This window comes from Falco punctatus, assembly GCF_963210335.1.
Source record: "Falco punctatus genome assembly, chromosome: 9".
NCBI classification, from domain to species: Eukaryota; Metazoa; Chordata; class Aves; order Falconiformes; family Falconidae; genus Falco; species Falco punctatus.
The window spans coordinates 24,593,035-24,616,373 of record NC_137589.1 but is presented as its reverse complement, the minus strand read 5'-3'; the positions used below and the strand labels follow the sequence as shown (position 1 = coordinate 24,616,373).

Genomic DNA, 23,339 nt, shown 5'->3' with positions numbered 1-23,339 from the left:
AACATCTGCAGCATGCTCTGTAGACATACTGTTAGATTCAGAGCAACTAAACTAGCTGCTCAAGGTTATACTCAGAATCTATAGAAAAGCCAGGAAGAGAATGCAGCTCTCTTCCAGCATTATGGACTATTCATTAGCTTATGCTGAGTCCTAGATGGGAAAACCTCCAAGAGGGGGTTTTTATTTCCACATTCTGCCTTCCGTAAATTACTATGGTATGATCATAACACCTTTGTGCTTTTGTCTACCTACTGGTAGTATTTTAAAAGTACCTATTGCTTTTGAGTCTAGAGCTGCGTAACCACCACCAATAATAATTAATAACTTTTGCAATTATCTTCTGCCAAATGAAATCTCATCTTCAGTTTCAACTGGATACATTCATCTGTCTTACGTCGTTGTCTAGGGTTGCTATGCACTAACTGTTGGTGTGTTCCATCCCAAAGGTGGCTCTTTGGGAAACCTTGAAGCTCTATAAATAGCAGATATTATTATTATTATTATTATTGTGAGGGGGCAGGAATGCAACATTTCACCCTCAGGGAACAGAGACACTCAAGAACACTTCTTTCAGCATTTGAATGCATGGATTCTTCACAATCAGTGATGTGAGGGAGAGAAAAGCTCTTGTGCAAAATTCCTGTAGGCGCAAGAAGATGAGATCCGGTGGATGGAATCCATTACACCCAGTGCTGGCCTTTTACAAGTTTAAATTGGCCATCTACACTCCCTTTCTCATCAGTGGAGGTTAGCAGACACCTCTGAGAGGTTTGAAATGCCTTTCTTTATGCATGAAGAATCACAGTCTCAGGACATGGTCCTCCCCACAGATGAGCGATGAAGCCATTTTGACTGGCTTAGCCTAGGTACCGAGTGCTGAGACAGCTGAAGAGAGGTGGCAGGGGCAGGACTCTGGCCCCCAGAAAAGGGAATACAACCCAGCAAGGGCTGAGATCCCCAGAGCAAGAAAATACAAACAAAATACACAAGAGGAGATGCAAAGGGAGTGGGGATACTGGGAAAGTCCTAAAAAAAAAAAAAAAAAAAAAATAAAAAAAAATGGAAAGAATAAAGGGAAAAGTAGGAGCAGCAAAACAACCAAAGTCATTGTTTTTCTTATAAACATTGAGGGTCTGGTCCTATTTCTGTTGACTCCTTCCAAATTTTCCACCAGGAAATACGAGCAGTTAAGGTGCCTAAATGAATTAAGCATTCTCCTTCCTTCAAGTCCCTTCATTTCAGCCTTCCTAAGCAAGCCACACTAAGCTGTCGCTCTGCCTGAGAAGCCCGGTGAGCAGTCCCACTGTGCTCTCAGTGCTGGGCAAGCATGATACCCCTGGGCTGCCTTTGCCATAAGCTTTTGCTTTCAGACACGACTGTCACTCTTGACCACTGCCATTTTAGAGCTAGGCTAAACAGAGGAAGCGAGAAGGTAAACACTGAAACCACCGGCAAATTCAAGCAAGACAGGATGCCATCTCTTGCCAGCAACAAGTTCACATAAGCGAAGGATGTTAAGTTGCACTTTGAAATCAGTCAGGAAACAGTGTTTCACCCAGAAAGATGAACTACAGAGATACATACCCAGCCGTTCTCACAGAGAAAAACTGCCCATCCCAATGCCCTCCTTTCCCCACGGTGGCTAGGGGAGTGTGAAACGGCAGGGCCATGGCAGCATGCCCTGCCCGAGTGAGGGGTGCTGAGCAGCACAGGCAGTGATATGCCCCAGGACTGACACCAAACACGCCTCCCCTCACCCCTCACCCACACCCTGCCTGCACTGCAAGTGTTGCAGCATGACAACATAATTGTCCCGCCTACATAATCAGGTGTCTAAAGGGCCTTTCAGGCAAAGCCCATGCTGCTGACAGGAGTGACAAGCAAACGCTGCCTTCACCTAAAAAGACAGGTGCTGTTTTCCAGTTAAATAAGCCTTTAAGTCTGTTTCCTTTCACTGTTGATTTGACAGCCCTGGAAAAAGTGCATGTCCCCAGCTCTGAGTACGCTGAGCGCAAGGATTGGAGGATGGAAAAGAGGGTGGCAGTGGCTCGGCCTCACTTCAGCAGCTCTCTGCCTGGAAGTAGTGAGGAGGATGAGTGGTTACAGTTTAACTTTTCATTCATCAGATGAAAAATTTGCCGTATCTGTACCTCACTCTTCTCCAAAAGAAGTCCAACAAAGGGCTGGGACAGTGCTACCTGCCTCTGCCCAGCCACTGGCAAAGACAACACCAACCAACTTCTCTCTTGCTTGTGCCAAGAGCCAGGGAGCTCAGGTCTCAGGTAAACCCACAACAGCACTAGAGCCAATGGTCTGACCAGCAAAGCTTGAAAAGAGGGTGGAAAATCAGTAGCCATGAGAAGTGGCCATTAGCAAGTAGGCTTCTGAGAGATGCTGCTAGACAGAAGACTTTTAATACTGCTAAAGACAAGAATCTCTGCCCACCTAGAGGTCTGCTGCCTGGTAAAAATGCCAGGATGGAAACCGCAGCTTCCATCAAAGTGTCAGGTTTTTTTGCAGCACTCTGTAAAGGCTACACTGTCTGCACAATGGGACGGGCCACCAAATCCAGGTGGGTGCAGGTGCCATGGTTCAGCCCAGCCTTCCTCACAGCACTCTGGCATCTGTCAGGATGTGCCTCAGTAGGTCAGCCAAAGGAAAAGATTCAGGGAGGTCCCTTGTGCACCCATTCAGCTTGTTTTTGTACTAGGTGATCAGCATAAACACCAACCCTCTCCCCTACGCAAACCCTATTATTCAGTGTCTTGCAAGAACATCAATAAAAATATTCTGTCTGTGATTATGGCCAGGATTATTTTTCTGCTGGTATTGATTGTGTGGCCTGTAGTTCCTAGATTGTGGAAATGGAAAAAAAAAATCCCTATCAGTTGTCTCTGTAGGCTGAAGAATACTACTTATTTAATCTCTTCTCATGGAAGAAGATATTCTGCACTTCACACTTCTACTCTCTGTACTTTCTCTAATGTACTCTTATGACCTTTTTGAGGTGACAGCAATTACCACAGACAGTATTCAGAATTGATTTACATGGGGGCACAATACTATTCTTGATTCCTTTCCTGTTCCTCATTTGCCTTTCTAACTGCTGAGCATGAAGCAGATGATTTGGAGGCATGAGTCTAGCCTACCACCACGGAAAGACAGACATCAAAGCTAACACAGCCATACGCTTGAATAGAGCATCTTGGAAAACCCTGCTCCTTTTAGCTCTTTGCCAAGACAGCCTCTCCAGGATACCCAGTGAGGGTGTGCTGCTTCCACAGCAGAATCAAGGCCTCAGTAACTCCTGATGCCATGTGTGGAATATACCACTTGGTTTAGCTTGTTTGTGATCTCCTTAACTACTCCCATTCCCCATGCCTGGTATTAATCCTAGCAACTACCACTAACAAAAACCTGTTTATTTTTCCAATGAATTTGCCATTCACCATCAAAGCCCCATAGACAGGGAGTGCTGAACTTGTGCCCATTAATTTGCAATCAGTGTAAACTATATCACTGATGCAGGATGAGTCCTGCAAATACGTAAGCACAGGGATAAAGGAAGGAGTCGGATGAGGAAAGCTGTTTGCTTTCAGTCTAGGCTGGCACTGGTGATTTCAGGGCTTGATGCTACAATTGCTACAAGGTGCATCAGCTTCTAATGTCTGAGCTCATAGGTACAAAATGAATTGACTGGGCATTTCTAGGTCCATTCTTAGTCCTGGAAGCAATTGCAGAGTGTCCTGGTTTTGGCTGGGACAGAGCTGATTTTCTTCCTAGTAGCTGGTACAGTGTTGTGTTTTGGATTTAGTATGAGAATAGTGTGTTATCAACACACTAATGTTTTAGTTGTTGCCAAGTAATCCTTAACCTAAGTTGAGAACTTCTCAATTTCCCGTGCTCTGCCAGTGAGGAGTGCATGTGAAGTTGGGAGGGAGCATAGCCAGGACAGCTGGCCCAAACTAGCCAAAGGGATATTCCATACCATAGAACTTCACACTCAGTGTATCTGCTGGGGGGACTTGGCTGGGAGGGGCTGAATGCAGCTCGGGGACTGGCTGGGCATCAGTCAGTGAGTGGCGAGCAATCGTATTGTGCAACACTTGTCTTTCCTGGGTTTTATTCCTCTCTTTCTTTTTGTTATCTCCCTTTTAATTACTACTACTACTACCACCACCACCACCACTACTACTACTACCACCGCTACTACTTTATTTCCATTATTAAACTGTTCTAAACTCACAGGTTTTACCTTTTTCCAGTTCTCCTCCTCATCCCGTTGCAGGGGGTGTGGCGGGAACAGTGAGCAGCTGTGTGGTACTTAGTTGCCATCTGGGGTTAAATCATGACATAGAGTTATGAGTATTTGGTCTAGAAAGCACTGAACTGAATTAAATCCCACCAAATGCCTTTCTGTTGGCTGTTGCTGGGTTTTGGTTTACCCAGCTAGGACAGGTGACAACCAAGTCATTTATGGGCTGAGGTGCCACCTTACCAAGCAAATTTTGGCAGTGTGTGGTGCACTGGCAGTGTGTGCTGCAGGGTTCTCAACCTGGCACCTAGCACCCTCACTCTCACTGGAAGTTATCCAAGCACACTAGTGGTAGTACTGTTCAGGGGGCATCACTTGCACCAAGCAGCTGTGTTCCAGGGCTGCAGCAGCTCAGGAGCTGGTGTTCATGTTCTGCTCCACAGAGACATGCTACTGAGAGCTGGAGTCCATGGGCTTATGAGACCTAAGCCTACAAATCATGGCAAGACACTTGGGAAAACCTTCCCCTAGAATTTCTTGTACACCTGTCATGTTGCTAATGATTTTATCCCAAGCATGATCTGTTTGTCTTGAAGTCAGAAATGCCTTCCATTTGTGGTGCTAATTCACAGTCTTAACAACACTAGAAGGCAGGTTTTTGTGGTCAAATATATTGCCACATTAATAACTTCATAATATTACATGAAGCACAAAAAGAAAAGAAGAGAATAAATTAACAGAAGAAGCCTGCATGGCACACTAGAGAATTAAAGTGCCATTTTATTACACACACCTTAGAGTTAAAGTTTTAATTTTCTTTTAAAAGATAGCAATATATCATTTTCGTTCTCTGCTTTCAAAAACACTTAGAGAGGATGATTTGTTCTTTGTTGTAACCTGCAGGACAAACAAAGCTGTAGTCAAGTGATGTTGACCAAATTTCTGCAATTTCACAGTGATAACAGAAATATTGTTATTGTTTGTAATCGTTATTGCTCTAATAAGTGACTTTTCTCCAAGGATCCTGATGTGCTTTAAATACAAATGAATGAGTCTTCCCTAGTCCCCTGTGAGCTGTTATGCAGTCACATTTTACAAAGGGGTTACAAAGGAGGTCACTGAGGTAGAGAGGGGTTACTAGCCTTACTTTCACAGGAACTGACTGAAACATTCCTAGTTAGTGGTTTGGCTCAAGCCAAAACTCTAACTCTAAGTCAGAGGCATCTCCAGGAATTATTCCCAGCCTCCTGCTTGGGACAAGCTTCCCTGCCCAGATGTACGGCTGCATGCATTCATACAGTACAAGTACAGTAAGCACTGTCACTTGCAGGTTGCACTCGCTCTGCTGAGCTAGCACTGAGGAGCTTTTAAAAGTAGAAAGGCATTCAAAGGCATCTTTTTCTTTTACAAGCTGTAGACATTTGCCTTTTAGTGAAGAAGGTCACCAACCAGGCATAAATGGCTCAATCCAGCAGCTCTCCCCACTGCCTTATATTGCAGACCAGTGGAGCTATATTTGGAGACAGATACAGGGGTTGTGTTCCCAAGGGCTTCTGACGGAGTAAGTTCAGAGTGTGTTGCCATGATGGACACGCACACATGTGCCCTAGCGGAGTAGAGGTCAGCCATCATTCATGAATATGTGGAGACCACTTACAGTCCAGTTACAGCATATGCTAGTAACGTGTTCCCACCCACCCCGCTTTTTCCCCAGTATGCTGCTACATTTTTAATGCCTCCATTAGCTCTTGGAACAATTGACGGCTTCAAGCCTTTCCCTGCAATGAGCTCCAATGTGGAAATGCTACACAGCTTTCAATCCCAAGCCAAAAGGCTAAAGATTTTGAGACAAGGTTTCAGTTCCAAAAGAAGAAAAAGCCTGCCCAGTCAACCCTACACCTTTGATACAATTATGAATTATTCATAAATTACTATAAATGCACCTAGCTCCTGCAGTACCATTTGCCTTTGGAAATGCCTTCAGCTGAAATTGCAGGTTGGTGTCTGGGTTTTTCTCTTTCAGTGCATCCACACCTAAGGCAAGGTTGCCTGCCCTAATGCTTCTAGTGAGAGTAAAAAGCTTCAGTATTTAATGCAGACACACCAGCTTATCCCCAAAACATATAAACTTCTACATTTATTCTGGCTCAGGAAATGAGTCTTTCATTTAAAGAGAGGACAGTGCAGTTAAATGGTTTCTACATAAGGCAGTCAGATCTCAGCCCCCCCCAAACCACCTAAGTTCACATCCACAGCTACAAAAGAAAAACCTGAGGCTGGATGCAGACGTAAATGTTCAAAGTGCCAAGCAAATAGAACTAATCTGAAGCATGTGGTCTCCTGAAATTTTGTGTTTTCAAAAGATGCTGTCAGCCCCACCAGCAATGAAAGATGTGCTCTGGTATGAGGTAAAATAATGTTTAAGTGCTGTGTCAGAGAGCAGAAAGTCACCAAAGGCTCTTAATTGAAACATCAATGACCGTTACAGTTTTTTTATTAAACGTTGGCTCAGTTTTAGTGCAAATGCCCAGCTATGGAGAAACACAAGATTGTCCCTTCTCAAGGTGGCTCAGCTCTGCAGAGCTATGAGAAATAGAAAGAGGTAAAATCATACTTCTGTCAGTGAAGGAAGCCATGCACACAGTTTGAACACCCATTTAAATCAATTCAGAAAACAATTTTGTTAAAACAGATCTGTCCCTTGGTATAGTTACTTTGATTTTAGCTTGACAGCACTATTTTGGCTAAGGAACTGACTGAAAAAAAGACCAAAGCAGGTCACTGAAGCTGCAATTACATATGCTGTGCCAATTGCTGCCAAGCCAGTCAGGAGGTTATACCCAGCAGTTTTCTGGCTTAACCTTGCCCCATCTTCCCACTCCAGACCTTATGCACCCTTTCGACTTCCCCAAGCCTGACTTTGCAGAAACAGCACAGACTGAAAGTCATCCCAGTAAGAAGTTAAATTAAACTTCAACTTTCTGATGAAACTGGGTTAGGGAGAAACCACATCTAAGGATGTTGGCAGACCAGAAAGGATAATAAGCCCCTGGGTAGGTAGTGATGTGTGATAACCCTGACGCTGTAGGCACTCAGAACTCAGTCTGAGCCCTACATGATGGGGCTTAAAACTTTGTGTATTGTTTGACTTGGTTCAATTGTTCATGACAAACCTTTGTGTAACATACTAAACCTGCAGTCAGATGTGCCTCTGTGGCAAACTAGGTTACAAATTTATCACCACCACCACATATCAACTAACATGGCTAACTAGCCATGGGCTCGTTGCTGCAGCTATACAGCAAATACGATGTAAAATGTTCTGGCTCAAATTCCAGTGAAATGAGTGATGTTAAATTCATTTAAGTTAAGCTATGCTGACCTGTATGGACATATTATTTTTTGAAACCTTGATGGCGTGCTTAACCATAAATATCAGCAGAAGCTAGAATGCTCTGTGTTCAGTATTAACTAACAGACACATCCACTGCATGTTGGTTTTGGCAAACCATTTAATTTGAGCTTTTGGGAGGCACCAGTATGTTCCCAGAGGATGAGAGAAATATTTACTGATTGGGAAAAGGAAACCAGGTGAAAGAGATATTTGTGCAGTAAGCTATGGCTAGCTGAAAATGATAAGAGAGCTTACTAATTTTAATTGTAAACAGTTGCATTTGGAGTAAGAAATATTTCTAAAGTACTCATTTTCATACTCTGGTACTGTCAACTGCAGCAAGGCATTATAGGGAACTCTGGCTACATGAAACCTTGGTGTAGTTATCTCCCTGTTGCTATTGTGTTCCTTTCTTGAAGGTGCCCTTCCCAAATGGGCCCAGCAATGAGCTGTGCTTCCAGACCAGGGAAAGTGTCCTCCATCATGCAACACATACCTGTCACACTGTCAGGATATGATTCTGATACCGCTTTAGGTCATGTGAGGCTTATCTCCACCTTTTGCAGATGAGCAAGGAAATAGCATCCTTCCTGTCCCTGTCTCCTTCTCTCCCCCTTCTAAGCTCACAGTTCAGTTTCTGAAGGGATAACACATGGTCTTGCTTTTTCCCACATGGGAGCAAACAAGGTAGTTACCTACAACTTCTCAGCAGGAGCACTTTGGATAAATACATTTCAAATTGTTGACAATGTGCTTTTGTAGGCTACCATTCACAGTTATACTCCAGCACAACAAATGAACGACAAACTCTCATAGACAGGAAGGAAACCAACGTGAGAGCATCACCAAAACCAGCTCACTGATATAAACTTTCAAGAAGCTTCTGCTGCAGAGAAATGTTCTGGCAAAAAACTCCACGCATTAAAGTCTTTGCCCTGTGAGATCACAAAAGTTAAGAAAATAGGTCATGAATCCCATTGGTCAAGATACCCACCCATTAACGGTCTCTATTCAGTCAGCTAGGTAGACAGAAAAAAACTTTATTTAAACACAGCTAGATGAAGGTAGGGAGTTTTAGTTTTACAATCCTATACAGCTGGAGAGAGCCCTGGGACCACTGAGTGGAGTCCTGACCCTCCGTACCTAACCTGTCTCCTGGACAATTCTCCCAACACCAACACCAACACCAGCCAGAGATGACCTTGATGATACAACATCTTTCCTCTGCTTACTTAATTGCTATGGTTTTCAAATATGTCTACAGTACTGTAAAAGATTGATTTAGGTATAGCAGTATGCGTTTAGGTCACATCTGGCTTCATAAGGGAAAACACTCCGTGAGGACACACCTCTTTGCGATGGGGTGAGTTCAGGGTTGTGCACTAGATAAAACTGCCTACGCTGGGCTCCCAGAGCAGGGGCTCAAGGTAAGGCACTTCCAGCTCTCCACTTCCTGGCCATGGGGCTGGTGCTTTGCAATCAAGTCACTCATTGCTCTCTTGAACTTAAACCCTTTGGGCAAAGCCAAAGCAAGCAATTAGACCTCACCCTTTATCTTCATGATGACACTCCAAAGTCCTGTTTTCAAAAACAATGTGAGCACTTAAGAGAGTAAGTCCCAATGAAAATGACTTTTTGCAAGCAGCATGAAATCTCTTTGGCACTTTCCAAGTTGTATCTTGAACTCTGCTTGTGCAGCATGGCCAGCAAACCCTTTTATCCAGCTGCTGACAGCCTATCTGCAAAGCACAGGTCCTCAGGCTCCTAGAAAACCTTCATTTCTAAACAAGACAAAGCCCAAAGTGACCAGAATTAGTGTTAGCAATAGATCAGCTCTGAGAAGGAGGTTGGGTAAAAGACCATTGAGTTTCCTTGTTACGAACATTTCCATTTCTTCAGCTTAGGAGGAAGAAGGTGCTGGCAAGACTCCATGCCAGCCCTTCAGCATGGGAGAGTCTAGTCTTCTTTAGCATCCTTCAACACGAAGATGTCCAGGTTGTCTACAGCCCAATTTATTTCAGTCTCTGCAAATCACAATGAGCCCAGGAGATGAAACACAACAGAAGGTGACAAAAAGTCTCTCTTCTAAGTCTTCCCTATTGGGGATTTCAGAGAGAAATGAGAGATGCATTTATTCCACTGCAGTAGGAGACTTGGAGATGTGCGGTCTTCAGATCTACTTTGGGAAGGGCAGGGCATGCCCTTCTCCTGAGGAACAAAAGAGAGAAAGAAGACATTTTTGTTGAAGGCTAGCAGATTAGATATTTCTGCTGTAATACCATGAAGTTCAAGAGAGATTGTATGTGTGTTCAGAGGAATGAACAAATCTTTGTAAATGCTGGTAGACTGTAAATAAATAAATGAAGTATTAATCATCACTGCCATCAAACTCAGGGAGAAATCTATATTTGTATTATTTGGACGAGGCTCTGTCATTAGTTCAACCTTGCCATTTTTAGAAATTATTAGAGTTTTATAGCAGGTCTGAAACTCTATGTCAATGAGACTGTGATTTTCATGCATATTAATGGGACAAATGGGGGAGGGGAAAGGAAGTTGGCGTGATTCCCTTATAGAGTAGAATGCTAAATAAGAAGATTCCAGCTGTGCAACAGGAAAGTTAAAATGGTTTGTTTGGATCATTAATATTGCAATGAAAACTAATTAAACCTAGAGCTACAAGGAGGAGCTCATTAGAGATTTGAATAGAGGCAGCACGGCGCTCAGCAGCCTCCAGTTTTAGCAGTTTCTTTTATCACACCAAGTGGGATAAGAAGAGTTCACTGAACAGACAGAGGATAGTCTGAAAAGCCAAGGGGATATGGATGCCCAGTCCAGGGGATACAACTACAAAAGGTACCCAACTACCACAGGCCGCCTTTGGAAAATGCATGAGTTTTGTAGCTCTGTAAAATGAGCCAAGCCGTTTTACTGAGTCTCTGCTCAGACTGACATCACTGTGCTCTCTATTGTCACCTTCAACTCTGGCCTAGCCTCCTGCAACATTACAACTTTGTCTCCTTGTCTGACCTGATATTTGAAACTTTACCTAAAATTTCCTTGGCCAAAGAGCCCCAAAAGCTGCTTTACAAAACGTATCCTTGTATATCAGAGGTCCCTCTATGGCCACCCCCAGCCACAGCACTTGATAATCTGTAGTTTTAGTGTGACCCTCAGTTTTGCATTTCCTTCCTTCTTTACCATGCCAAGATCTTCCTACAGCTGTTTAACTCTTCTTGCCTCTGATACTGTCCTTCCGTCCCCCATGACCTACCTACATCCCAACCCCCACAAAACCCTGCTCACAACTCCAACAGAAGCCTAGTGATACAGGACTATATCAACCTCCTCTTTAGACATTTGTCTCAGCAGTGAATAATGATCAGACTGGGCCTTCCTAAGTCTTGCATCTTTGCAGCCTGAAGCAAATACTGCAGCCCCAACTAAGCTAATGCTTATCCATGCGAAGTGCTGGCAACAGTGCTTGCATTTCACCCCAATAAGGGCTGCCAGGATGAAGGAAGGACCTCCTAATGCCGATCAGAAAGGACTTTGTGGGGGGAGGGTGAAAGATGAAAAGACACAGATGAAAGACACCTGGTAATTTTACTATTGTTGCTGGATTGGGGTCTTGCTGGTGGCATGAGAAATTTAAAAATCTTTTAGTCATAGAGAAAACAAAATAACATGCTGAAACAGTGACACACTAATCTGTACATATACAACTCAGATGAGAATTTTCCTTGGTGAGTTAGATAACTGAACGCCAAAGAAACATGATAGGAAATGAACCCTTGCCTCCCTTAATTGCAGTGTCAGACTATTTGAACATGGAGATCACTGAAAACCCTCCCATTTTCAAGTCAGAAATTTCCCGCCACTATAGCAGGCGCTGACTCAGGTTTTTATTAAATTTCTTCTTCTTTGGGCATCAGGGAAATAAATTTTGGACAAAACTTTGTGCTGCATTCACTGTTAGGAGACAGTACAGCCAAAGGGATTGCCAGGAAAAGAGAAAAGCTCAGAAAAGGAGAAAATGGACAATTAATACTGAAGATTACAAGAGATGAGAGTGGATCCAAGCAAGTCAGCAAAACATCAGCTCTAGGCCAGCCTGCATTTCCAGGCACATGTTATCAAGGCATAGACTTCCCTAGATAGCCAAGGAGAATTAAAACACTGGAAATTGCTGTAAATGTAAAAAGAAATCACTGGGTATGCAAAATTATTTTTCAAATATGGCATCTAGGCATCAGTCTATTCAATCTATGCAAGTGAAGACCCTCAGAAATGCCTCTGCTGCAGCATTTCATGGTGGGAGGCACAAAGAAGTTGCTGGACAATGAAGAACATTGCACACGCTGCAGAGTCAAACCTGTTGCACACTTCCAGTTGGTGCTGGCAGCTACAGGGTGCAGGGACGTCCGTGCAGGCACTGAAGAGATGACAGATGCCTCTTGTCTGTTTAGCACTGTGTAACAAAACAAGCTAAAATGCTTTACAGAAAAGCTGTCAGGCAGAACTCAGAGCTGTGTGCTATACGCAGAAACAGCCCCAGAGGCTGGTCAAGTGGCATATCTGTGATGATCTCTCCCCCTAGCATCCCAGTAGTGGATGGTGGCATTTAAGAATACCCATCACCAAAGGGGGATGAGCTGATTTTCTATGGCCAATAAGTGCATATGTAGATGTGATCTCTTCCTCACTCCTCACCCTGTGAACTTGGCTGAATCCATGAAGAAACTTGGTGTCCATAGGCAGGCTCAGGTCACAGCAAACTCACAGGGACAATAAGGGCCCAAGTAAGGCAAAAGTGTACTTCAGATTGCTATTGAAAACAGGAGTCCCAACCTAAATTTAGATGTATGGATATACACCAGACTAGATTTATACAAACCCTGCAAAAGTCACACCAAGAGACCTGAGGTAACATTATCTATACTGTTTCCGCCTTTTTCCTGGGGGAGAAATAGGTGAGTTTGTGATGATGGCACTTCTGCCTCTTAGTAGACTGCAATCTTGAGAACCTGCATTCTGTTTTCCCTTCCCTGATGCTTCCCCTCAACCAAAGTCCTCAACAGCATAGTTTTGGAATGACAAGTATCTGCCCAGGCTTGAGTGACTGCAGTAACCTCACATTCCCTTTCCTGGTGCAGCTTGCATAGTACAAATTCACATAGTTCAAAGTCAGCCTTTGAATACTTCACATGCTGGTTCTGCTCTTTCCTCCCCAGACATCAACACTTTAAGCAACCCTGCATTGCCCCTGAACAGGTCTGCTTGATATACTTTTTGTTGACAAACACAGACATTGACAAACAAGGGGGAAAGAAATCAAGAAACATGTTATGGCCAAAGGCTTGTTTTCCACAGAATAGTGAAGGCCAAGAGAACATGTTAACTTCAGATAAGTTGTGATCAATGGCTACGTCAAATTTGTTGTCCACCACATAAGGCTTTTAAGGACATTTTCAAATAAATCTAATTCACAAGGTACACTACAGCCTTGTAGGGGAAGTGTGGGAGCTGGAGAATGAAAACTCAATGGAGATGGACAATGTCAGGAAATGGCATGTACCTGTATCTGTGGTGCTTCAAGGATTTAGGGGGAAAGGCAGTCTTGTTTCAGATCCCTCCTATAAGATTGATCTGTGTTGTGATGCAGGCAGGCTGTTGGTAATGTCTTCAAAGCCGGATACCTTGGCTGTCACTCGATCACGCATAGTGATGATTTTACCAGCAAAGTGACTATGCATTGAGATGCTGTTTCTGCTAATTGTCCATCATTAGCATTGCCTCCATAGGAAAGACCTCAGGCCCAATCCATTAGAAAGACAACATTAGTTAGATTCTCCAACCTAATTTAAGAATCTTACACCATAATGTAGGTGCTTAAATTCCTGTTGAAAGAGTTAAACCATGTGTTGACATACCTAAATCATATATATAAGTGCTTAAAGAAAGTTGGGACATAACTAGAAACATATTTAAGTCTCTCATTTCAGGCACCCAAATTTGGATTTTGGTGGCCTTCTTTCTCTTTTGCCCATAAACATCTACCCGCTCACTATGCTTGGCATGCCAGAGCAAGGCAGGCACAGCCCCACCATGCAGAGACTGAGATTTTTGAGAAGCCTCTGTCAGGGGTGAAAGCTTTCAGTTTTCCACAGCACCATGCAAAAGAGCAAAATGATTGTATTCACAGACAGATAATGTATTTGGAAGGGGTCTGTATGGAAATGAATGATGAGTGGTTGTTTTATTTTAACTTGGTGTTTATGAAGATTGCCTAATGACTTCGAGTGTTTTTCAGTGTTTGTTAAATGTAAAAGGAGAAAAAATCACATAATTCTAATCCCAAAGCAGGGCAATTGGCTTGTTTATGCCTATTATACTCCATCAAAGATGCAATATCTGCTTTATCTCAAGACAAGTCCCAGTGTATTTGTGCCTAGTGTAAAGGCAAATATTAGTTAGCACCAAAATGGGATGCAGTTAAGTCCAATGTCATCTCACCAGCATTGCTCATATTATAAACAAAGTGGCAATTACTTTGAGGCAGAACTGGATGGTTTGTTCAAGTGACTCTGCTTTATGTGCATTCAAAAATTGCTTCCAAAAAGAGGATTTCTAAAGTAAAGTGCAACATGTTCATACATTTGAGGAATAACATAAACATGCTGTAGGAGCCTGTTTGTCCACTAGTCTTCGCTGACCTTGACTAGCAGTTTGACCTCAGATGATTCCCTTGTCATTGAAACAACCAACAACCCAAACACACACACAAAAATCCAAGCTGAACATTTCTACTTGGAAACTTATCAGGCTTTCTTGTGGAAGTTACATATCCGACACTTCATGTCCCCTGTTTTGATGGTTGAATTGACTAGTCAAAAAACCCCCAATCCCTGGATGCATTAAATTTTTGCTGTGCCAGTGCAATGGATCATTCTATCCTCTGGTTACAGCACATCATGAGAATGCAATTCGGCGGGTGACCCAGCCAAGAGACAACAGGGGCATGAACTCCTGAATTTCAACTCTTATGAGACACAACATCTACATTCTGCAAAAGGAACAATTGGTGGTTTTCAGACATTCTTTCCTGATAGATGCTCAATCTTTCCATATTTATGGTACATTTTCTTGAAAGATTATCAAAAACCCTATTTCACACCTAGGAACAGAAGAGACAAAATAAGTTTCACTCATTCCAGCACCCACGTTGCTTAGTGGGCCATTTGGAGGAAACAACCTTTGGCCATATAGAAACTGGCTTCTGCCCAGGAAGAAAACAGCAATGGACCCTGAGCCTTCCATACATTGCCTAGCCACTAAAGCTGCAAAGTGACTTTGTAAGAGAGAGTTGGGGTTGTTCAGCCTGGAGAAGAGAAGGCTCTGGGAAGACCTTATAGCAGCCTTCCAGTACCTGAGGGGGGCTACAGGAAAGCTGGAGAGAGACTTTTTACAAGGGCATGTAATGATAGGATAAGGAGCAATGGCTTTAAACTGAAAGAGGGTAGATTTAGATTAGATATTATGAAGAAACCTTTACTATAAGTATGGTGAGGCACTGGAAGAGGTTGCCCAGAGAAGCTGTGGATGCCCCATCCCTGGAATTGTTCAAGACCTTCTTTGCCCATGGCAGGGGGGTTGGAACTTGATGATCTTTAAGGTCCCTTCCAATCCAAATCATTCTATGATTCTAAGATTTTCAGAAGTACAGAGCACCTCTGGCAGAGCAGAAAATGATGTTTCTCCTTACCATGACAGCAGCAGCATCAGGAGGAATCTAAGGTGAGCAGCACACAGCCTGAGAGTGGCTAGGATCAGTCTCCCAGACCTGAACCTCTGTGAATTGTGGAAATCTAACAACATCTGCAGAAAACAAACCCAAGTTTTTCTTTGCATTAGAATCACTTACTGACTGAAGAGGTCTAAGCAAAACCTTGTGCCTTTGCAGTTACTTCAAAATTTCTGATGGTTTAACTTCCTCAATTGTAGCTATAGCTCCAGGTTTTCAGAGTCTCTGGTGTTTGGGGTTTTTTCATAACACCACCACCTTTGGAAGTGTTTATCCCATTTTACTGGTATAAATTACTCACAGTGGCTTCACTTTTAACAAAGCTCAACTTTCTTATACAGAGTATTGACGGACAGGAGATGCAAGAATATTGGATGGGAAATTGACTGACTTTACCCTTTCTCTTGCTCTGCATTTTCCTGGGCACTGCATTTTGCTCCATCACCACACATGCCACCTTCAAAGAGTAAACACCCAGTCTTTTTCAGAGGCTGCTTAGGAACTTTCTAAGTTATCACCATACACTTCAAAAGTATTTTAAGACACAGCTGAGTGTATCAGAATGTGCAACAATGACAAAGTCGGGCTGCCTGGCATGTTTTGTTGATGCCGTATCAAAACCTACATAGGAAAAATTCCAGCAGTGCTGTTTCAGTAAAGGAACTTAATCAGCACAGAGCCCTCCAGTGACTGAGATGCTTGATAGAGGAGCAGACAATATCACCCAGTGAGTACTGGAGCCTTTATTTATGGTCATCCAGTCCTAAACTCATTACTCAGGGAGCCAAACTCTCCCCCAAGGACATCTTTAATCAGCTTTGTGGGATTGTTGTTTCCTCCCAGAGCTTCCCCACTCCTCTAGCACCTTTCCAAATTCTACAGTATCTCCACTGTGACTTACAGTATTTCAGAGAATACACATTATGCAGAGGAATCTCTGCCTCCAGTAGCTCACTCAGATTTAAGCAATAAGGTAAATATAATGTAGAGAGGTTTTCCCACAGGATGGTATATGTACTTAAATCCATATGCTCTGTGAAGAGGGTCCCTTCTCTCCCTGAGTGTTAACTCCAGTCTGGAGCTGACCTGTACAGAGAGAGCCAAAGCCAGTCAAGGAAAACAAGCAGACATGTTCTTCCCCAGCCAAATCTAGCTTGTTGATGGAGTAGGACCAAGTGGTGAAATGCACCGGCTGATGCATATGAGCAGATTTGCGAGGGTTAATATAAGTTTGCTCTGTGTTTGGCACAGGAAATAGGTAAAAAATAAGGCCCGTTAGTCCCACTGAATGATGGAAATAAAGAGATCTATTGAACAACTGCCTTCTTCACCCTGCCTCGTTCATTATCCATTTCAGATGAGGTTAGGATCTGTTCTTGAAGTCAGATGGAGATGGGACAGGGAGAACTGCATACCATGGAACCATGTTACTAAAGTCCATACTGTTATGGAAACATGCGACACATTAACATAGCTTATATGTGAAATTTCACATGGTAGCACAAAACAGCATTTACAAAAAAGTTTGTCTTAGTACAGTTCTTCTAATCTTATTTTGGTAGTGTTACCTAGGTGTGTGTTTTGGTTTTAAATAAATACAGGAAAAGCCAGATTTGGTTCTTTGACATTGTAACAGTATCTGTTCAGACATCATTATCATAGTTAGATTATTGGATTTTCCATACTGTAATACATATTCTCTAGTCAATATAAGAAATCCATCCATGCAATAGAAAAGGGTACATGGTTGAAAAACCAATGAGTTACCCACATGACAGTACACACATTCTTTAGACAACCGAGACAAAAATACTGCAAGGTATTTCCAAGAGGCCATGTGGGTAAGAGATGGGGAACCATAGGTTCTCTACAGCATGTTTCCCTACAGCAGCAAGGCTTATATGATCACACTGCGTGTGTGTTCTTACTGAACAATTTAAACTGAATTTGAGAGAGGGTTAAGATGTTTTCCATTTAGTGAAGTTTTTGCAGTTTTAAAGGAAATTTCCCAGCTGTTTGCCCTCTGAAAGATATCAGAGTGGAAAAATAATCCCTTTCAGGGGAAAAAGCAAGTCAGATCAGATGGTCTCAAGTTGCTACTAAAATGTGACCTGGTTCTATTGAAAAGCAAATAAGGTCAAGCTACAAAATGAAACAGAGCCTCTGCCTCTGTTGACTGCAACCTTGCTTTTGGGGGAACATAGGCCTAATTCTCATTCTTCTCAGTTCTTTTGACTTGTTAAACTTTTGCTCCATGTGTTCCCACACTCATCCTTCCTGATGACTCATGAATTACTATGTCTAAGGCAGCATTCTGACCTCTTTCTTATTTCCTTAGCTAACTGAAACACTTCCCAGTCATCTCAAGCATGAACACATCCTACTTCAAGAATCTCAGCTAACTGACAGGCCAGCTGATGATTTTATGAGGAGCCTGGAAGAGTATTTATCATTAACCTTTTTAGTCTAAATAAACTATTTAATACCAAATAATTTGTTTCCAACTTTTATCAACATTTTATACGACAGGCTACAGATCAGACTATGGTTGTCAAAGACAAGACAAGAAAGATTACAAGTTTCTGTAAAAACATTCCTTTGAGCTGTGGTTTACAAATACATATAAGGCTGTGAACTATGTTTAAGGGTCAGCAAAGGTTATCTGAAGAACATACCTATAGACCTAAGTGCATTAGCTGGAGACTGATACCTCTCGTAGAAAATGTTTAGTTAAAATCAGAAAGGAATTAAAATCCTCTAGCCTAAAGCAGAGGAAGACAGGAAAAAATTGCTGATGTTCTCTGTATTCTACCTGGAATCCCAGCCTGTAGTAAATTAACAGTAAGAGACAGAAGGAAAATGCTAGAGAGACATTTGCTGCAATGGCCCTGCAGCACAAGGTCCAGACAGCAAAAAAAAAAAGATTTAAAATGGCTTATAACATAGCTTGCTCTAAAAAGATCTGTGACCCCCACCAAACAGATGCACAGAGGAACAGTGAAAAAACACACCACCCTGACCATAAGGTCACCTCATGAAAGCCCTGCTACACTGTGTGCAGGTGCCAAAGCTCTCCAGCTGAAGGGTATCAGTATGGGAAAGCACCCTGAAGAAGAGGAACCATGAACACTCCTGTTTGTACTCCAGTCAGAGGCATAAACTGTGTCATCAGTATCACTACATTCCCCAGGATCCCAAACCATGCCTACAGCACAGTGGCAGAAATCTGAAACTCAGCCTAGAGTCAATTTGACTGTTTTGTTGCAAACTTCAGATTTGCACCTTCCAAACACACAGATTATCCACGTTTCCTACAAGAACATTTATTTTTCAACACAAATTTATGTCTGCCTACCTGTGTTTCATCCCAGCACATAATATGGTCATTGCTATGTGTTCATCTGAAAGAGATGCAATTTCCCGAAGTGTTGTGCTGATGCTTTCCTTCACCATGGAAGAAATTGCCTTCTGTTGTAATACCATTTTTCCCTGCTGCAGCATAACACAGCATCAGTCTCATTTAGAAACACAAAAAAATCCTCTTCACTGGGAAGCAAGGAACAGATGCAGATCATAGATAGACCAACACATAGATGCAGAATGAATGATACAAATACACCCAGTATGAAAGAAATGAAGCTCAGTAAAAGTTGTAATTTCCATGAGGGACACCACAGTTTTATAAACCTAAGAACAGAGCGAGAGCTGAGGTGGGACATCTTCAAATTAATAGACTGCTCACCTGAGCCATGGACTGCTTTAATGTTTTCTTTCTTGATGTTGCATGAAAGACATGTGAGTATACATGTACCAAGGCTTTTTTCTTTGCCTCCTTGCGTCTCTCTGAGTTGGCAATAGGACCAAGCTATAGTGTCCCTCAAGTAAAATCAAGAAAAAAGTGTTTTACAAATGTACCAGCATGTCTGTAACATAGCACATTCCTTCACACTGAAAAGGAAACAGAGATGGAGGGGAAAAAAAAGGAGCAAGTCCGAAATGCTGAATGGTTTCCCATAATATTCCTTAATGTCAAAGGAGGAAGGCATTAAATAACTGGTGCAGGCATGTTTCCCTTTGTTAACACGCCCGACATCTGTGATTCTGTTGCTTGCTGAGATGTGGAATCCCTCCCAGTTGTCCCAGCAGCTCAGAGTCCTGACAGAGAAAATAGCAAAGGAAGAGCAGCTGTGAGTTTTCAAGCATAGTTTCCATTTGTTCCGGATGCCCACAGCAAAAGCACCTTGATTTTTGGCAGTAACCAGCCTGAACAAGTTTTCTTCAATTTGTTCCATAATGTGACATGACACATTAATGGAAGGCAGCATGTCCACACACACCAGACTGCCCTGAGGTTGCTTAACACCACCTACATCCATCAAGCCAAGTGCACAAAAACTTTCAAATTTTCCCTAGAATATTTTTCAATGGGACTTGAAGACTTGCTTAGCTACACTCTGAAAGCATGTATTTGAGCCCAAGGGCTGGATTTATGTGGTGATGAGCTTTCGTCAAGAGCTGTTAATGAAACAAAAACAACCCCTTGGATCAGACCAATGGACTGTTTCATTCCATGCCTGACTGCAGTGGCCAATACAGAGAGGATGCTAGCAATGGTTCCATAGGTCAGTCAGTAACAGAACACCGTGGTCAGCTGGAGGTTTGCTTTTGACTTTTCACTTTGGGACTGTCATGCATCCCATTGCACTGGAGTTTCCTCTTTCTGTTCAAATGGATTGCCATTACTTAAAGATCTTTTTTGTTTGTTTGTTTGATTGATTTGTCCTGCTGAAATTCTTCATTTCACAACATCTGCTGTCTCTCCCCTTGCTCGTTTCTCTTAGATTCTTTGATTCACGCTGTCTGTAGTTCTGTAATGTTCCTTACATTTTTGCCATGCTTAAAGTAATCTGAATTTCCTTCTCTCTACTTCTTAATTTGTTACATGCTTTTCCCTTTAAGGACATATCCTCACAAAATCATGCAGATAGTCCTGGTTCAAGTAACTAACCCCAATGAGAAAAGAGGTACTGCTATGTAAATAAAGGCTTTGGAGAATGTGCTCCTAAATGCCCAAATGTCTTTTTTAATTAAGCAGTATATATCTAGGCATCTCCAAAAACACAAACCATGTTACACCAGTTAAAACAAAAAGGGAATAGGCATTTACGTATCTAGTCCCTCAGAATTTTTTAAGAAGATCCCCTTCCTGAATCCACCACAACTATCCTGGCAGCCAGCGCAATCACAAGCTGCTGCACTGGTCTTTGTTTTGTCCTGTTTGGTGCAGTTTGATGCCATTTTTTGCACATGGAACGAATTCCACAGAGAATCACAGTTTGCCAGAAGGACAGATTTCTTTTGAACCTTGGATGAAGAGAAATAACAGCATTTTACTGTGTCTCTAATTACAGCCACCATGACAGTTCATACATGTAGCAATAAAAATAACCATAAACCTACCTAATCATTAAAGTAAAGCAAACAACTCCTCTCTGTATCATCATACACAGGTACTGGAGTTACTAATAAACCAGGAAGAGCACTGAGGCACTGGAGGAGCATCTATCCTATCTCCACAGTTTCTTAAACAACTTTAGAGGCATGTTTTTATTAAGTATATGCAAGGCAGATGATCTTAAACCTCAAAAAGAGTCTGTATAATAATTGTGTGCTCTTCTAATGCTCTCCAAAGACCTATTCAGAGTCCATTCTGAAAGACAATAATATATCAAGAACTTCTGCAAACTTCCTCCTAATGAACACATGCCAATTTGAGACCAAGAATTCTGGCCTCGGAGGACAAAATAACCACTGCTCTTAGTCTCTGGGTGTTTTGCTACTTTATTTCAGAGTGATTCAAAATCTAATTAAATTTCTAAACTCTAATGAAATTACAGAAGAAAAATCATTTAGGATTATATTATATACAATTACTCACAGCTGAAAATTACAGTTAGCCTCTTTCACCAGGATAGGGTCTCCTGAGAAATCCTTGTTATTCATATAACGTATAAATCTAACATTACTCCCACTATTTACAGGTCGAAGGTAAAAGCAGAATTAATTAAACATATATATCCTGCCCAGTGGCTGGATGGTGGACAGTGGTTACTAGAGGGAAGGGCTGATAATGATGACTATGCTTGAAACCACATTTCCTAGTTTGGTCAAGAATCAGAAGAAACCTACTACAAAGCAAGATTATATTAAGCCTGGCTTATTCTGATCAGTGCTTTTTGTCATTGGAGGTAGGCTGTGAATGAGAATAGCAAAGCATACATAGTCAGCAGTGTGCAGTCAACTAGCTGAGCTATCTGAAACTTTGTAGAGAAGTGGCAATGGAATAAACCAAGCAGTTTTACGGAGTTCAGACAAATACTCAAATGTTTAGTTGCTTCTCTGAAATATGAGAGCCCCCTGAGACTACTAACTTGGGCCAGGGGAAACAAAAAAACACCACACCCAAACAAAAACCCCAAACAAACCAAACCAAAACAAAAGAGAGAGAATGAAAAAGGAAAAAAGATAGAATTGACATTCAATGTTATTCCTTCCATAAGAGGTTTTCAGGAAACTTGTAACATGGGAGCACTTGCAGTTGAAACACATGGGGTATGAAAATGTTGGGGGTTTCTTACAAGGATACTGATCCTTTCTGTCTCCCTGGTGCAGAGATTTTTGTTTGCTTGGTTTTGGTATTTTCAACTCTGATCCCAGAGAGAACCAGGAACAGTGAAAGAGTAAAAATTAATTACACACACATGCATGTGTGCACACAACACAATAGGTCAAAACATTAACAAATACTTTCTATCACACCTGTCACAATCAGTCAGTTCTACCTATGCTTCATACAGCAAAATAGGCCAGGAATTAAGGCCACCTCAGAGTGTGCATGAGTCATCTTTATTTACAGTTTTAATGCCTCAAGAGCCTTATTTGTTGGCTCACACTGGGTTTTGCTTATTCCCCCCCAAACACCTGGAAGTCATAAACATGATTTTTCATTCACAGCTTGTCAAAGCAACTAAACATTTGTGAACATCTTGCTCATTTGCAGCCATTTTTCCATCAAGGTGGCCATACACATGCAGTCACCAGCATTCCTTAAGGGCTACAATGGTTTCATTAAAAACAGGCTTCTGGAAGGAGGGCTTTACAACTGTATTTTACTCAGAAAGACAGATATTTCATCCAGACTTAAGAAGTGAGATTCTGCTGAGACCAGATTGCTCAGATATCCCCTCACCAACAGCAGGAAAAAGAAATATCCAAGAGTTTTCTCTATTAAAGCTTCTCACTCAAGAATGTGTTTCAGATTATTTTGACTGGAGTATATAAACATCTACATGAGATGAAGATACCAGACAGCAAAGGACTAATCTAAGCAGAAAGGTACATCAAGAGGCAGGAGGTAAAAGCAATAGAGACCCTCCAGAGATCTTTGCTGCAAAAAAATGAGGCCTATGTTCTTGTGACTTCCCCTTCTGAAGGATGGACCTGAAATGACTTCAGAGGAACGGGTTCACTTAGAAAAGTGCATTTCAAAACTTTATGATGGCATTCATGTTCATTTCAAAAAAACAGCTGGCAACATCAAGAGAGATTGCCTTAGAAGGTTCTCCTTCTAAGATGGAAAATGCATTTGCCTCTCCATGGATTTAGAATAATTCAGCATAGACCAATTCATTGTGGTAGGACTTTTTCAATTTTGTAAAAATAAATATTAGCATTTAAAGGTACCTTAGAAAGTAAAACAGCTGAACTAGGCTGTGACCATTTGCTGTCCACCTCCTCCACAGAACACTTTCAAGCGTGAGGTTTATTTCTATGTTAAACTTAAACCCAAAAAAGGGAACTTCTGTTTACACATGTAACTACTCAGG

The 23,339-nt window shown here is 42.1% G+C and overlaps 1 protein-coding gene across 2 annotated transcripts in view; it reads right to left on the bottom strand.

The window, feature by feature from the left end:
• LOC308069364 (cardiac-enriched FHL2-interacting protein) overlaps window positions 1-23,265 on the bottom strand; it is a 51,256-nt gene extending 27,991 nt beyond the window's left edge. For both annotated transcript variants that reach the window (XM_080401553.1, XM_080401555.1), the window contains exon 1: window positions 1,585-23,265. The gene's annotated coding sequence lies outside the window, so the exon portion shown is untranslated. The remainder of the gene's footprint in view (window positions 1-1,584) is intronic.
• Window positions 23,266-23,339: the final 74 nt, after the last annotated feature.